Genomic DNA, 10,837 nt, shown 5'->3' with positions numbered 1-10,837 from the left:
AGTTCACAGAATTCAAATACATTGTTGGCTCCCTGTCACCAGAGTATGCGATGGATGTGAGATATTTTACTCTAACCTCCAACCAAGACTTTGAACGCCGCGCTCATAAAGCGTGCAACTCCCTCTGAGCACTGCTGCTTTCAACAACTCCTCAAAGCCGAGCATTTCAGAGATCGAAGACCCACACAACCACTGTGTCATATGCAGCAGCGTCTCTCTCAGTGCCAAGCCACCATCGTCCAGTCGCTCGATCATGAGTTGTTCTTGCATCCTTTTACCAAGACACGTTTGCATAATACTTGCAGCCAACACAGAGCTGTCACCAGAGTGAGAGAATTTTCATCTTTCCTTCACGAAAATCCCACTCTGTCTGTTCTTTCACTTTCTCCCTCTCGAGTGTGTCTTGTCTCACCCCATACCAAACATATTGGAGCACTCCCATTGGTTGCCCTTGCATGGTAACAGCAAGCTAGCGGACGTGATTGGCTGCCTGTTGCTCCCCAACCGTTTGTCTCAATGAACGGTCTGACATATTCAAGCCATTCTCATGAAATCGTTCACCTTAACCCCTGTCTAACTATTGTATGAAGAATCACCCTTCCGACATTGCACTGCAAATGAGACAATTCTTAACCCCACGTAACACTACTTGATGCACGTAATCCTTGTCTAAATCAGAACACGTTCCATGCTATGCTAAACTGTCTATCCATTAAAAAGGCAATTTCTACCACCCCCCTCTGACGTAACAACACATGCAGCACACATGTATACATACATATTTTTTCAAACATATTTCATTCTCAATCGGGAATTCACTTTGGAACTGGTGACGTTCCGTCGCTATCTCTTGCAGTGCCACTGGTGACACAGTTGCTTCCGGATTCATTCAGTCATATCATTCCAATCACATCATTTAAAGAAATTACTTCTTTTTTTCACACAACAAAGTCGAGTCTCGGCAAGAGCGACAACATGCATCAAGGGGACTGAAGATCGGAATCTTTAAAGGATGAATGTGCATGAGGAAAAGAATAACATCAGTGGTTCCATGGTGTTGTGGTTAGCACCTTGGCGTCTGAAGCCAGTGATCCGAGTTCAAGTCTTGGTGGGACCTTGTTAATCTTTTGTCTTTTTAAACAAATTTATGGAAGCGCTCTGAAGCAGAAAGAACTTCAATACATTTGTTGCAGCAGATTCTAATTTGGTGGATGAGGGAACTCCATGGTGGATGTCGTTTTTGTCGATTTTCAGAACGCATTTGATGACGCGCTGTCACGGTATCATTTTACCTTTGGTTTCTCAACATGTGAAACCTCTTCAGTCTTGCTTTGGCATTGTTTCCTGGCAGGGGTTTCGAGAGTTTTTACCATTGAGGTTTATTAAAGAATGGATTCGGAATCTGAAAGGCTCAGATGTCTTTTCTTCCACGCCAAATTGGAAACCCCGACGTGATTCAAATGCACGGACAAGGTGCTGCAAACACTCAACCAGTCATCGGGAAATACCAACCAGACATTCTCTTTTCAGATGCTCAGCCAATTTCATCGGTGGCAACGGTTTTGATCAAGCTGTTGCCTTTCTGGCCGAATGGCTCGCATCTGTGATTTGAACAAGTCAAATCCCAATTCGACACCCAACAGAACTCCCAAGTTCAAAGCATTCATTGTTGGCTCATTGTCACCAGAGTTTGCGATGGATGTGAGATATTTTACTCCTACCTCCAACCAATGCTCCGTAAACGACTTTGAAGGCCACTCTCATAAAGCGTGCAACTCCCTCTGAGCACTGCTGCTTTCACAACTGCTCAAAGCCGAGCATTTCAGAGATCGAAGACCCACACAACCACTGTGTCATATGCAGCAGCGTCTCTCTCAGCGCCAAGCCACCATCGTCCAGTCGCTCGATCATGAGTGGTTCTTGCATCCTTTTACCAAGACACGTTTGCATAATACTTGCAGCTAACACAGAGCTGTCACCAGAGTGAGAGAGTTTTCATCTTTCCTTCACGAAAAGCCCACTCTGTCTGTTCTTTCACTTTCTCCCTCTCGAGTGTGTCTTGTCTCACCCCAACCCAAACATATTGGAGCACTCCCATTGGTTGCCCTTGCATGGTCAAAGCAAGCTAGCGGACGTGATTGGCTACCTGTTTCTCCCCAACCGTTTGTCTCAATGAACGGACTGATATATTCAAGCCATTCTCATGAAATCGTTCACCTTAACCCCTGTCTGACTATTGTATGAAGCATCACCCTTCGTACAATGCACATCAACTGAGACAATTCTTAACCCCCCGTAACGGTACTTGATGCATAAAATCCTTGTCTAAATCAGAACACGTTCCATGCTATGATAAACTGTCTATCCATTAAAAAGGCAATTTCTACCATCCCCCTCTGACGTTACAATACGTACAGCACATGTATATACATATATATTTTTTCAAACATGTTTCATTCTCAATCGGGAATTCACTTTGGAACTGGTGATGTTCCGTCGTTATCTCTTACAGTGCCACTGGTGACACAGTTGCTTCCGGATTCATGGTCATATCATTCCAATCACATCATTTAAAGAATTTACCTCTTTTTTCACACAGTAAAGTCGAGTCTCGTCAAGAGCGACAACATACATCATGGGGACTGAAGTTCGGAATTCTTGAAGGATGAATGTGCATGAGGAAAACGACAGCATTAGTGGTTCCATGGTGTAATGGTCAGCACTCTGGACTCTGAATCCAGTGATCTGAGTTCAAGTCTCAGTGGGATTTTGTTAATCTTTTGTCATCTTTAACAAATTTATGGAAGCGCTCTGAAGCAGAAAGAACTTCAATACATTTGTTGCAGCAGATTATAATTTGGTCGAGGAGGGAACTCTTTGGTGGATGTCGTTTTTGTTGATTTTCAGAACGCATTTGTTGACGCGCTGTCACGTTATCATTTTACCTTTGGTTTCTTAACATGTGAAGCCTCTTTAGTCTTGCTTTGGCATGGCTTCCCGGCAGGAGTTTTGAGAGTTTTTACCATTGATGGTTTAATAAAGAATGGAATCGGAATCCGAAAGGCTCAGATGTCTTTTCTTCCATGCCAAATTGGAAACCCCGACGTGATTCAAATGCACGGACAAGGCGCTGCAAGCACGCAACCAGTCACCGGGAAATACCAACCAGACATTCTCTTTTCAGATGCTCAGCCAATTTAATCGGTGGCAACAGTTTTGATCAAGCTGTTGCCTTTCTGGCCGAATGTCCCGCAGCTGTGATTTGAACAAGTCAAATCCCAATTCGACACCCAACAGAACTCCCAAGTTCAAAGCATTCATTGTTGGCTTCTTGTCACCAGAGTATGCAATGGATGTGAGATATTTTAGTCCTCCCTCCAACCAATGCTCTGTCAACGACTTTGAAGGCCGCGCTCATAAAGCGTACAACACCCTCTGAGCACTGCTGCTTTCAACAACTCCTCAAAGCCGAGTATTTCAGAGATCGAAGACCCACACAACCACCGTGTCAAATGCAACAGCGTCTCTCTCAGCGCCAATCCACCATCGTCCATTCGCTCGATCATGAGTTGTTCTTGCATCCTTTTACCAAGACACGTGTGCATAATACTTGCAGCCAACACAGAGCTGTCACCAGAGTGAGTGTTTTCATCTTTCCTTCACGAAAATCCCACTCTGTCTGTTCTTTCACTTTCTCCCTCTCGAGTGTGTCTTGTCTCACCCCAAACCAAACATATTGGAGCACTCCCATTGTTTGCCCTTGCATGGCAACAGCAAGCTAGCGGACGTGATTTGCTGCCTGTTGCTCCCCAACCGTTTGTCTCAATGAACGATCTGACATATTCAAGCCATTCTTATGAAATCGTTCATCTTCACCCCTGTCTAACTATTGTATGAAGCATCACCCTTCCGACATTGCACATCAATGAGTCGATTCTTAACCCCACGTCACGCGACTTGATGCACATAATCCTTGTCTAAATCAGAACACGTTCCACGCTATGCTAAACTGTCTATCCATTAAAAAGGCAATTTCTACCACCCCCCTCTGACGTAACAACACATGCAGCACACGTGTTTCCATATTTTTTTTTTCAAACATGTTTCATTCTTAATCAGGAATTCACTTTGGAACTGGTGACGTTCTGTCATCATCTCTTACAGTGCCACTGGTGTCACAGTTGCTTCTGGATTCATACAGTCATATCATTCCAATCACATCATTTAAAGAAATTACTTCTTTTTTCACACAATGAAGTCGAGTCTCGGCAACAGCGACAACACAAAACATGGGGACCGAAGAACGGAATCTTTGAAGGATGAATGTGCATGAGGAGAATGATAACATCAGTGGTTCCATGGTGTAATGGTTAGCACTCTGGACTCTGAATGCAGTTAATCTGTGTTCAAGTCTCAGTGGAACCTTGTTACTCTTTTGTCATCTTCAACAAATTTATGGAAGCGCCCTGAAGCAGAAAGAACTTCAATACATTTGTTGCAGCAGATTCTAATTTGGTGGATGAGGGAACTCTGTGGTGGATGTCGTTTTTGTCAATTTTCAGAACGCATTTGATGACGCGCTGTCACAGTATAATTTTACCTTTGGTTTCTTAACAAGTGAAGCCTCTTCAGTCTTGCTTTGGCATTGTTTCCTGGCAGGTGATTTGAGAGTTTTTACCATTGAGGTTTAATAAAGAATGGAATCGGAATTCTGAAAGGCTCAGATGTCTTTACTTCCACGCCAAATTGGAAACCGCGACGTGATTCAAATGCACGGACAAGGCCCTGCAAGCACGCAACCAGTCACTGGGAAATACCAACCAGACATTCTCTTTTCAGATGCTCAGCCAATTTCATCGGTGGCAACGGTTTTGATCAAGCTGTTGCCATTCTGGCCGAATGGCCCGCAGCTGTGATTTGAACAAGTCAAATCCCAATTCGACACCCAACAGAACTCCCAAGTTCAAAGCATTCATTGTTGGCTCCTTGTCACGAGAGCATGCGATGGATGTGAGATATTTTACTCCAACCTCCAACCAATGCTCTGCAAACGACTTTGAAGGCCGCGCTCATAAAGCGTGCAACTCCATCTGAGCACTGCTGCTTTCAACAACTCCTCAAAGCCGAGCATTTCAGAGATCGAAGACCCACACAACCACTGTGTCATATGCAGCAGCGTCTCTCTCAGCGCGAAGCCACCATCGTCCAGTCACTCAATCATGAGTTGTTCTTGCATCCTTTTACCAAGACACGTTTGCATAATACTTGCAGCCAACACAGAGCTGTCACCAGAGTGAGAGAATTTTCATCTTTCCTTCACGAAAATCCCACTCTGTCTGTTCTTTCACTTTCTCCCTCTCGAGTGTGTCTTGTCTCACCCCAAACCAAACATATTGGAGCACTCCCATTGGTTGCTCTTGCATGGCAACAGCAAGCTCGCAGACGTGATTGGCTACCTGTTGCTCTGCAACCGTTTGTCTCAATGAACTGTCTGATATATTCAAGCCATTCTCATGAAATCGTTCACCTTAGCCCCTGTCTAACTATTGTATGAAGCATCTCCCTTCCTACAATGCACATCAAATGAGACAATTCTGAACCCCACGTCATGCTACTTGATGCACATAATCCTTGTCGAAATCAGAACACGTTCCACGCCCTGCTAAACTGTCTATCCATTAAAAAGGCAATTTCTACCACCCCCATCTGACGTAACAACACATCCAGCACACGTGTTTCCATATATATTTTTTCAAACATGTTTCATTCTTAATCAGGAATTTCACTTTGGAACTGGTGACGTTCTGTCATCATGTCTTACAGTGCCACTGGTGTCACAGTTGCTTCCGGATTCAAACAGTCATATCATTCCAATCACATCATTTAAAGAAATGACTTCTTTTTTCACACAATGAAGTCGAGTCTCGGCAAGAGCGACAACACAAAACATGGGGACCGAAGAACGGAATCTTTGAAGGATGAATGTGCATGAGGAAAACAATAACATCAGTGGTTCCATGGTGTAATGGTTAGCACTCTGGATTCTGAATCCAGTGATCCGAGCTCAAGTTTTCAGTGGGACCTTGCTACTCCTTTGTCGTCTTCAACAAATTTATGGAAGCGCCCTGGAGCAGAAAGAACTTCAATACATTTATTGCAGCAGTTTCTAATTTGGTGGATGTCGTTTTTGTCGATTTTCAGAACGCATTTGATGACGCACTGTCACAGTATCATTTTACCTTTGGTTTCTTAACATGTGAAGCCTCTTCAGTCTTGCTTTGGCATTGTTTCCTGGCAGGGGTTTTGAGAGTTTTTACCATTGAAGTTTAATAAAGAATGGATTTCGGAATCTGAAAGGCTCAGATGTCTTTTCTTCCACGCCAAATTGGAAACCCCGACGTGATTCAAATGCACGGACAAGGCCCTGCAAGCACGCAACCAGTCACCGGGAAATACCAACCAGACATTCTCTTTTCAGATGCTCAGCCAATTTCATCGGTGGCAACGGTTTTGATCAAGCTGTTGCCTTTCTGGGCGAATGTCCCGCAGCTGTGATTTGAACAAGTCAAATCCCAATTTGACACCCAACAGAACTCCCAAGTTTAAAGCATTCATTGTTGGCTCCTTGTCACCAGAGTATGCAATGGATGTGAGATATTTTACTCCTACCTCCAACCAATGCTCTGTAAACGACTTTGAAGGCCGCGCTCATAAAGCGCACAACTCCCGCTGAGCACTGCTGCTTTCAACAACTACTCAAAGCCGAGCATTTCAGAGATGGAAGACCCACACAGCCACTGTGTCATATGCAGCAGCGTCTCTCTCAGCTCCAAGCCACCATCGTCCAGTCGCTAGATCATGAGTTGCTCTTGCATCCCTTTACCAAGACACGTTTGCATAATACTTGCAGCGAACACACAGCTGTCACCAGAGTGAGAGAGTTTTCATCTTTCCTTCACGAAAATCCCACTCTGTCTGTTCTTTCACTTTCTCCCTCTCGAGTGTGTCTTGTCTCACCCCATACCAAATATAGTGGAGCACTCCCATTGGTTGCCCTTGCATGGCAACAGCAAGCTCGCAGACGTGATTGGCTACCTGTTGCTCTGCAACCGTTTGTCTCAATGAACGGTCTGATATATTCAAGCCATTCTCATGAAATCTTTCACCTTAGCCCCTGTCTAACTATTGTATGAAGCATCTCCCTCCCTACAATGCACATCAAATGAGACAATTCTTAACCCCACGTAACGCTACTTGATGCACAACATCCTTGTCTAAATCAGAACACATTCCACGCTATGCTAAACTGTCCATCCATAAAAAAGGCAATTTCTACCATCCCCCTCTGACATAACAATACATACAGCACACGTATATACATATATTCTTTTTCAAACATATTTCATTCTCAATCGGGAATTCACTTTGGAACTGGTGACGTTCCGTCGTTATCTCTTACAGTGCCACTGGTGACACAGTTGTTTCCAGATTCATGCAGTCCTATCATTCCAATCACATTATTTAAAGAAATTACTTCTTTTTTTCACACAATAAAGTCGAGTGTCAGCAAGAGCGACAACACATATCATGGAGACTGAAGATCGGAATATTTGAAGGATGAATGTGAATGAGAAAAACAGCAACATCAGTGGTTCCATGGTGTAATGGTTAGCACTCTGGACTTTGATTCCAGTGATCCGAGTTCAAATCTCGGTGGGACCTTGTTAATCTTTTGTCATCTTTAACAAATTTGTGGAAGCGCTCTGATGCAGAAAGAACTTCAATGCATTTGTTGCAGCAGATTGTAATTTGGTGGAGGAGGGAACTCGATGGTGGATGTCGTTTGTGTCGATTTTCAGAACGCATTTGATGATGCGCTGTCGCGGTTTCATTTTACCTTTGGTTTCTTAACATGTGGAGCCTCTTTAGTCTTGCTTTGGCATGGTTTTCCGGCAGGAGTTTTGAGAGTTTTTACCATTGATGGTTTAATCAAGAATGGAATCGGAATCCGAAAGGCTCAGATGGCTTTTCTTCCACGCCAAATTGGAAACCCCGACGTGTTTCAAATGCACGGACAAGGCGCTGCAAGCACTCAACCAGTCATCCGGAAATACCAACCAGACATTCTCTTTTCAGATGCTCAGCCAATTTCATCGGTGGCAACAGTTTTGATCAAGCTGTTGCCTTTCTGGCCGAATGTCCCGCAGCTGTGATTTGAACAAGTCAATTCACATTTTGACACCCAACAGAACTCCCAAGTTTGAAGCATTCATTGTTGGCTCCCTGTCACCAGAGTATGCGATGGATGTGAGATATTTTACTCCAACCTCCAAGCAATGCTCTGTAACCGACTTTGAAGGCCGCGCTCATAAAGCGTACAACTCCCTCTGAGCACAGCTGCTTTCAACAACTCCTCAAAGCCGAGAATTTCAGAGATCGCAGACCCACACAACCACTGTGTCATATGCAGCAGCGTCTCTCTCAGCGCCAAGCCACCATCATCCAGTCACTCGATCATGAGTTATTCTTGCATCCTTTTACCAAGACACGTTTGCATAATACTTGCAGCCAACACAAAGCTGTCACCAGAGTGAGAGAGTTTTCATCTTTCCTTCACGAAAATCCCACTCTGTCTGTTCTTTCACTTTCTCCCTCTCGAGTGTGTCTTGTCTCACCCCAAACCAAACATATTGGAGCACTCCCATTGGTTGCCCTTGCATGGCAACAGCAAGCTCGCAGACGTGATTGGCTACCTGTTGCTCTGCAACCGTTTGTCTCAATGAACGGTCAAGCCATTCTCATGAAATCGTTCACCTTAGCCCCTGTCTAACTATTGTATGAAGCATCACCCTTCATACAATGCACATCAAATGAGACAATTCTTAACCCCCCGTAACGGTACTTGATGCACAAAATCCTTGTCTCAATCAGAACACATTCCACGCTATGCTAAACTGTCCATCAATTAAAAAGGCAATTTCTACCATCCCCCTCTGATGTAGCAATACATACAGCACATGTGTATACATGTATTCTTTTTCAAACATGTTTCATTCTCAATCGGGAATTCACTTTGGAACTGGTGACGTTCTGTCGTTATCTCTTACAGTGCCACTGGTGACACAGTTGCTTCCGGATTCATACAGTCATATCATTCCAATCACATCATTTAAACTTTAAAGAAATTACTTCTTTTTTCACACCATCAAGTCGAGTCTCGGCAAGAGCGACAACACAAATCATGGGGGCTGAAGATCGGAATCTTTGAAGGATGAATGTGCATGAGGAAAACAACAACATCAGTGGTTCCATGGTGTAATGGTTAGCACTCTGGACTCTGAATCCAGTGATCCGAGTTCAATTCTCGGTGGGACCTTGTTACTCTTTTGTCATCTTTAACAAATTTATGGAAGCGCTCGAAAGCAGAAAGAACTTCAATACATTTGTTGCAGCAGATTCTAATTTGGTGGATGAGTGTAGTCTGTGGTGGATGTCGTTTTTGTCGATTTTCAGAACGCATTTGATGACGCGCTGTCACGGTATCATTTTACCTTTGGTTTCTTAACATGTGAAGCCTCTTCAGTCTTGCTTTGGCATGGCTTCCTGGCAGGGGTTTTGAGAGTTTTTAACATTGAGGTTTAATAAAGAATGGATTCGGAATCTGAAAGGCTCAGATATCTTTTCTTCCACACCAAATTGGAAACCCCGACATGATTCAAATGCACGGACAAGGCGCTGCAATCATGCAACCAGTCACCGGGAAATACCAACCAGACATTCTCTTTTCAGATGCTCAGCCAATTTCATCGGTGGCAACGGTTTTGATCAAGCTGTTGCCTTTCTGGCCGAATGTCCCGCAGCTGTGATTTGAACAAGTCAAATCCCAATTTGACACCCAACAGAACTCCCAAGTTTAAAGCATTCATTGTTGGCTCTGTAGAATAATAAATTAACTGCTGTTCTACTTCAGAAACTTCAAGAAACTCGTTTTAGCAAAATCAATGTTTTATTGACTTTTGAGAGTTTTGCTGTATTTATAAACGTACTAATCAGATATTAATGACGTTATGCCGGTCGTGGCTGTAGCTCGGTCTATAGGTCTTTGTTGAAGCTTGTTTGGTAGGTCTTTTGAAGCTCGTTCAGTTGTTGACAATCTCCAGTTGGTTGATCAGTTCAACTGGTCTTCAGTTTTCACTCCTCTTGAGTTCCCTCTCTCTCCACTCTCAGTCCACTGCTTCTCCCCAATCGCAACTTTCTCTTGGTTTTAAAGCCCCAAACTCCTTTGATGTTGCGGAGTATGCAGGGTCACCCCAGAGGTTAATTCCCCTTGGGACATGGGAGCCTGCAAGCGTCTCTGGTTCTCTTATCCAAAAACCTTATTTGGCTCTCTCTTGGCCAGCTTTCTATGTTGAGCGACTGAGAGCACTTATTTCTGTTCAAGAGGTCAAATGCTCTGACCTGCTGAGGGAGAATTTGCAGCCTGTGTGCAGTGAACTGAACATAGGCTATTTTGATAAACAGATGGCAGTCCAAGAGCGTTACACATTTTGTCTGAAATTAACTCTCTCGACCACCTGTTAGCTCTGGTTCTATGCTCTTTGCTCATTTGTAAAGTAAAACATATTCCACTTTACACACGATCACATTGAGATATATTCTAGCAATACTGTCAATATGAATATTTATTCCCTGACAGTCCCCGGTTTTTCTCTTTTATGTTTATATTAACTATTAATCTAAACATTACCACATTAAATATTCAAACCACTAATCTGGTAATTCAATTTCCTAAGGCATACACCGTCATTCTGGAAGAATTTTGATCACAATACATTTC

The 10,837-nt window shown here is 43.6% G+C and overlaps 3 non-coding genes across 3 annotated transcripts; all 3 read left to right on the top strand.

Moving 5' to 3' along the window:
• The first annotated feature begins 2,698 nt into the window (after positions 1-2,698).
• TRNAQ-CUG (transfer RNA glutamine (anticodon CUG)) lies at positions 2,699-2,770 on the top strand. The gene has a single exon. It is a non-coding gene; the product is annotated as a tRNA-Gln (tRNA).
• Positions 2,771-7,650: 4,880 nt separating this feature from the next.
• TRNAQ-CUG (transfer RNA glutamine (anticodon CUG)) lies at positions 7,651-7,722 on the top strand. Its single transcript has one exon. It is a non-coding gene; the product is annotated as a tRNA-Gln (tRNA).
• Positions 7,723-9,304: 1,582 nt separating this feature from the next.
• TRNAQ-CUG (transfer RNA glutamine (anticodon CUG)) lies at positions 9,305-9,376 on the top strand. The gene has a single exon. It is a non-coding gene; the product is annotated as a tRNA-Gln (tRNA).
• Positions 9,377-10,837: the final 1,461 nt, after the last annotated feature.

Source organism: Myxine glutinosa, chromosome 7 (genome assembly GCF_964187855.1).
Source record: "Myxine glutinosa chromosome 7, kmMyxGlut1.1, whole genome shotgun sequence".
In the NCBI taxonomy this organism is placed as follows: Eukaryota; Metazoa; Chordata; class Myxini; order Myxiniformes; family Myxinidae; genus Myxine; species Myxine glutinosa.
Note: the sequence above shows the minus strand (reverse complement) of the source record. Positions and strands in the feature narration are given on the sequence as shown.